We start from the raw sequence: 6,775 nt of genomic DNA on the forward strand, positions 1-6,775 counted from the left end.
ATTAAAATAGGCTTTAAAAATTAATAACAAAAAGAACTCTAAATATGATAATAATTTAATCAGACATTGTTAAACTTATAAATTATTACATTGTAATTACAATAAGATTACCAGCATAACTAAGTGTATGAATGTGCCATTTAAAAACTTACATTTATATAAGGAAAAACTACATTAAAATAGGCTTTAAAAATTAATAACAAAAAGAACTCTAAATATGATAATAATTTAATCAGACATTGTTAAACTTATAAATTATTACATTGTAATTACATTGAGAGATGGAAAGTAGAAAGCATGAAAACCCGCCTATACTGTATGCGAGACGCATGAAAGCTGCATTGTAGATATCCTCGGGGGAATAGTTAGAAGAGAATACCGAACATCAGTTAGTTCAGATTTGGAAATGAAAGGAATGGGAAAGATAATTGCAAGCATGTCCGGTTAAACTTGAGTATTAGTTGGCGTGTCGTAGCGTATGAGAGTAGATAATTTAGGTCGTATCAATGCAAAGAAGCGGATTCTCAAATCTGGAAAGACTATATTAAAATGGAAACGTAGCCATCTCAGTTGGGTAGTAGTAGAGGGTCTCGCGTGTACGTTGCAAGCCTGATAATCTCGGCCAGGAAAGGGATGTCACCAAGGCAAAAATCACCAGTGGTGGCGGCGGCGATGAATAGAGGGAAGCCGTATGTGTTTCCAACAGCAACAGCAACAGCAGCGCACAGCTGAAGATATCCGAGAGAATAGAAGAGAATTAGGGCAATTGGCAGAGAACTTAGAAGTGAGGTGAGTTAAAGAAATAAATAGACGGTGACAGGGAATTCAAGGAGAAATCTGAGCTGATTATATACATTTTCCTGTCTTTGGTTTTGCAGGGAAAATGATGATGCGGATGATGATAGCGCTTGGGTTAATGCCGCTGTTGAGCTGTACGGCCATATCCATAGCGGAATGTGCGAGGCTCGGGGATGTTGCGGGAATCCTGACGTCGTGTCATCCGTCAACTCCCACGAGTGCAATCAGGAGCATAGTTCGGATTGCTGCAAGTCAGGGAGGAGATACCCGCAATAGAAGTGCTCGCCTCCGGTGACGGACAGCACTCCCGCTACGCTGACACTGAATGGTTTCGCCAAGGGCGAAGACGGAGGAGGGCCTTCTGAGTGCGACGGGGACTACCACGATGACAACTCTCTTGTCGTCGCTCTCTCTACTGGATGGTACGCCGGTGGTAGCCGGTGCCACGACTTCATAGTTATCACCAATCCAGACAACGGACAAACTGCGAGGGCTATGGTGGTGGATGAGTGCGACTCCGTGTCTGGGTGTGACGAGGACCACGGCTTCCAATCCCCTTGCAACAACAGCATTGTCGATGCCTCCCGTGGCATCTAGAAGGCCCTCGGAGTCCACATCCCCGACGACGTTGGCCAGATGAACATCACCTGGTCCCAAGCCTGACTTGATGCACACTCTCATCTGTTATTGATGAAACCTTTACTTCTCGCTCCATATCCACTGTCCATATTGATCGAATGCTTCATTGGAATTGCATTTCAAAGTTGGTTTTACTAGATTTTGCTTCTCAATTCCAACTTTTGGTTATGCTAGCTGGTTTGTTTCTACTTGTATCTGATAAAATAAATATATGACTGGCAGGAGGCTAGAGTTTTCAATGATTAATTTTATTTACTCTCAAGTCAACATATGATCAAGTCATATAAAGATGGAGTATAATTTTTATTCATCGATCTCAATAATGTTGAGAGAATGTATTGAATTCTATTTCAATCAAGACATTACACAGGCGGCTGGCTTGCTCAGGCTACATTTCCACATCTTCTTCATGCAAGAGCAGTCATTTGATAAATACCCTAGTTACATGTATTTTTTAGGTATTTCATGTGTTAATCAACTCTTCTGGGTATGAATTTGATAGGAATGCAATGGTTCAGTGCTGCTGAATGGGACTTCAAATGAGTGGGTGACTTCGCCAAATGTATCACAGCTGTGAGCAATGGCATTTACAATATTGAATGACATAAAAGAAAGAGTGGAAGCAGCTTGAGTGGAATTGTGTGCTACAGAAACATCTTGGCTTTTGATGCTTATGAATCTACCAACAAGGTCATGAACTTTTTAATTCCAACCATAGTTTTCATCTTATTGATTAAGTTTTCTAGATTTTTGAAGGTTGTTTTTGTAGCAGAATTTTAGTGTTTATTTTGAAGGCTAGGTAAACATTCTATCCATCACTGCTAGCGAGGAGAGACAATCTTAGCTTCACAAATTTAAGAACTATTCTTGACAATTTACTTGCACCTAGTTTTAACTCAATTGGACTTATGAGTGTCCTGTCTTTAAAAAACTTAATGTTCATAGATCTAATGGCTCTTTCACGTAAACATTTATGGAACTCTTGGTTTGTCAATGCTTAGATCTTTGTACCTTCAAATATTCATCTAAGGAGACATTAGTTTTGATTTGGAGTTTTGGATTTATTTTTCTATATGCCTATCTTTGCTCCATTTTGTTTGCTTTTCATATTGACTTGCTATTATTATTTACATAGAAAGCTCATTTGTTTATGTTTCTTAAACCATTCCAATCCTATGGTACTTTCCCAATTAAGAGTGATCATTCCAACTGCTAGTGTTGCAACATGCCGTCACTATTCCCATACAACCATACCATTCATCCCCAATACCTTTCAATATCCATGAGGAGGTGTTGGTCTTAGGAATCCACCCAGTCCTATTGGTATTTTGGCATCACTTTCATAGTGTGGAACAAGCAACAATAGATGGAAATCAAAACATAATACAACTTGTGATAGCTTGATGAAAGATAAGTTGCATCATTGTCACTCAAAGTTGTATAAAAAACACTACTATAGATTTTTTGTTGGCCACAAATATCTTATATGTATTTAAACTTAGTTGATCGGTCTCTAGATATTGTCCGGTCATCCACTTGCCAAAACCAATCTCCAAATTCTTTTCTCCTATCCAAATATAGGCAGATACTATAGCCACACGCAGCCCTAGTTTCTATATTATAAATATAGAAATAATAATATTAAATATTAAGGCTAACATAAACTTGACACTAAAAATTAAATTAAAAATATTATATAAGTTAATAAAAAATAAGACATGGCTAAACAATAACAAAGATTATAAAAAATGCCTAACATTACTGCCAAGAATTAACTCTTCAATTTTTTTAAAGAATCTTTTTTACCAACTACCATTATAATTATTGCATGTGAGATGTTATTCATCTTGAGCTCAAATATTCCAACACAAGTATTGCAAACTTCTCATCGAAACTATTTTGTACCCTTGTTTGAGAAATTCCAAAGATGAATGTAGCAAATAATGAGTTAAAAATGATGCTCCAAAATAGATGATATCTTCTTTTGATCATATCCTTAATTACTTACATCATTAATTCAACTCACAACATGTTGATAAAAATTACATCTTTCATGCATTGTGAATACATTTCTAGCCACAAGTTAGCCACTTCAAGTGACTTAAGTTTTTACTTTCTTTGAATAACTCAAAATTCAACATTTTATCAAAGGGCACTTGGTGTATTGGTGAAGTTGAAAGGCTCACAAAGAGCCCACCAAGGATCAAGTCATGCTGAGCGCAAGGCCCTAACATCTAAAAGGGATGATGCCAAGATTGTGCCCTAGGTGAATTTGGCAGAATGGATACCCCTCAGTCCTTGGTTCTTAACCAAAGAGACTAGGTGAAAAAGCTGAATCTCCATTAAAATAAAATAAAAAAATTCAACATTCTTTAATTAACATGAAGCTAGCATTTAACCCCTCTTTTTAATTTTTCCAAACTTATGTAATTAGCCAAAAAATAAAAGTGATGGTCATAATAAATAAAATTGAACATGTATATTATTTGTAACCTCAGAATGATATGCAGAATTGTTACTATATGCTTAGTAGAGGCACTTGTTTGAAACCAAATACTCAGCTTTGATATGAAACCATTTATAGATTTGAAACTCAAAGAAATTCAAAGGATAATAGAACTTATGTTAAAAATGATTATTAATTAAACTTTTATTATATAAACTTTTTGAAAATGAGTAGTATAATAAAATTGATGACCACATAGAGGTTGGTATAGATCATCTTTGGCATTTATATCAAACTAGATTGATTTTACTAATTATATATCAAATTGAATTAGATCAACCCTATACCGAAAAGCTAAAATTATGTAAATGTGTCTACATATGCTAATAAAAAATATTAAGTCTGCAATGTAAATTAAAACATACAAATATCAAACCCATAGTATCTCATGTTGGAAACTATAATGCTAAATTTTAATGTTATTGTGCAATAAATCTTCACATTCATCTATGAAAAGAACTTTCATCTATTACATGGAAACCTTCTTACTAGTGCCCTCCTCCTAGTCATAATAAGGAATAAAAAAACCAGAAGCATCTGGTGAAAAATTAGAACAATATCTTAGTCATTGTTCCCTGATGAAATTTTAAAAAATTTAGTCAAATTAGGTAAAGTAACATCTAACCTTAAACATTAAAATAATTAATAATTTATCAAATTTGGGCAGTGTTGTGAGTATAAAGTCTTCACTGTGTGCCCAGATACATCCAATGTTTTGAATTCTTCAAATAGGAGCTACATGACATAAGTTGTGCTATTTTAAAGTTATTACTTCAATTTTATTTTATTTAAAACTAAAATTAAAATTAAAAAACAAAATCTCAACTCTATGATAAGTAAATGGTTAGGATCAACACTCTATTCCTCCTTGTCGACATCCTAGCTCAATTGCCCAACTATAGCTTTTGTGAAGAGATTGTAGGTTAATGGTTGTAATTTCAAATTATGAGGAAGCAAAGAAAAATGTTAAAGTTATGGGCCAACACTTTACATTGTTTAGTTCATTTCATCTTTTTTGCCAACCAAAACTTTTGAGAAAATCTATAGAGTGAGCAGCAAAAAATGTTCATGTTGAAAATAAAAGTTGATGCATACTTTGTAATATCATTTGGAACAAATAAGGAACTACCCTTCCTCGAACCAACAATCTTTGAAAATACTATAACAATCTGAAATTTTTGTTACTAGCTAAAAATGATCAAGCTTCTAGTGAAAGACATGGCATAAATCAAAATAGTAGGTAGAAAAAATAACATCTTGGTGTGGTTTTTCAACTTGTCAAAAATTTTATATAGATTGGTACTATGCAATTAGAAAAATGCTACATCTATAGACTATAGTCCCAAATAGTGATTAGCCACTTCCCTCTTCATACTCTTAAGTTCCTCATCCAAAGAGTGAAACATTAAACTTGACCCCAATTTAATTATCTTTAAAGAGGTGAGCATGCAGATCAAGTGACATGGCTATGACAAATAACTTGAATATCAATATCTAAAGTGGGAAAGAACATTACAGAGCTATTGAAAATAGTGAAACATTGACTGAAGAATGTGTTAATCATTAGTCTCAAATAAATAGAGAAAATGGTTATTGACAATAATGGACAAAATGTAAATGCAAATCTTTGATGAAACTATTTTACACACAAAAGGATTAAAATTTAGATTAAGTCTTTCATCTAAATTATGTTAATAGAATTCCTTTTGTTCAATTATTCGACATATTTGCATAAATTTACATGGTTGAACTCAGACTGATTATACATGAATAATAAAAATAAAACAATTTCCCTTTTCAATTTATGGTCATATATACTTTTTGAAAAAAAATTCTTATTTTCATCAAACTTTCATACATAGATGTGATATTTGAATCCAAAAGGATGTTTTTAAACAAGAGTACCATGTCTCTTTGTTAGTTGGGAGAATGCTCTCTCTCTCTCTCTCTCTCTCTCTCTCCCTCCCTCCCTCCCTCTCCCTCTCTCTCTCCAATTAAAAGAAATATTATATAATATTTTTTAAACAAAAAATTAAATTAAATTAAATTTTTTTATTAGCCTAATGTTATATTTAAATTTTATTAATATTATTTAATGTACTAATTTTATAGAGATATATCTCTTAAATACCATACAACATATGCCACTCTGAATGTATTACACAACATTAGACTTTATTAGTGCAAAGTGCTAATAATATAAAATGACACATTAACTATAAAGTGTAGATACACAATTCCTTTTCATATGATGACCATATGTCTCTTGGTCAATGCCTTTGTCCGTATATTCATTAATAATTTTTATATTTCATTTAGTACTCACATATAAATTTGAGATAAAAAGAATAAATGATTAGTGTGTAAGCACCGGTTTGGCCATGGAAAGAGGAATGTAGAATAGGCATGTAATATTGGGAATAGGAATGGCTATTCCAATAACAACTATTTTTTGGAATGGGTATATGCTCATTTTAAAGGCAAAATGAGAATATAAAAATCATATTTCAATTTTTTCTATTCCTATTCCATCAACCAAACAGAAAATAAAAATCGTATTCCAATTTTTCTATTCCTATTCCATTAACCAAACAGACCTTAAGCATATTGAGATGTGTATCCATAAAGGACAATAGCCTATACTGCCCACGACATTCATGAAAGCCACATTGCAGTTATCCTCGAGTGAATTGTTAGACAAGAACACAAGACATATTTCTCACTTGGGTATTGTGAGGAATGGGAAAGATAACTGCAAGCAAAAGTATCTGTCAGCAGTAAGAAGCGTATGAGAGTTGATAATTTAGGGCGTATTAAAGAAAGGAAGAGGAT

At 33.4% G+C, this 6,775-nt stretch overlaps 1 pseudogene; it reads left to right on the forward strand.

Annotated features, from left to right (window-relative positions):
- Positions 1-691: 691 nt before the first annotated feature.
- On the forward strand, positions 692-1,461 carry LOC149565767 (putative ripening-related protein 1; annotated as a pseudogene).
- Positions 1,462-6,775: the final 5,314 nt, after the last annotated feature.

The sequence above is a fragment of the Cupressus sempervirens genome, chromosome 3 (assembly GCF_028749045.1).
Source record: "Cupressus sempervirens isolate cs-2001-9-10 chromosome 3, ASM2874904v1, whole genome shotgun sequence".
Lineage (NCBI taxonomy): Eukaryota > Viridiplantae > Streptophyta > Pinopsida > Cupressales > Cupressaceae > Cupressus > Cupressus sempervirens.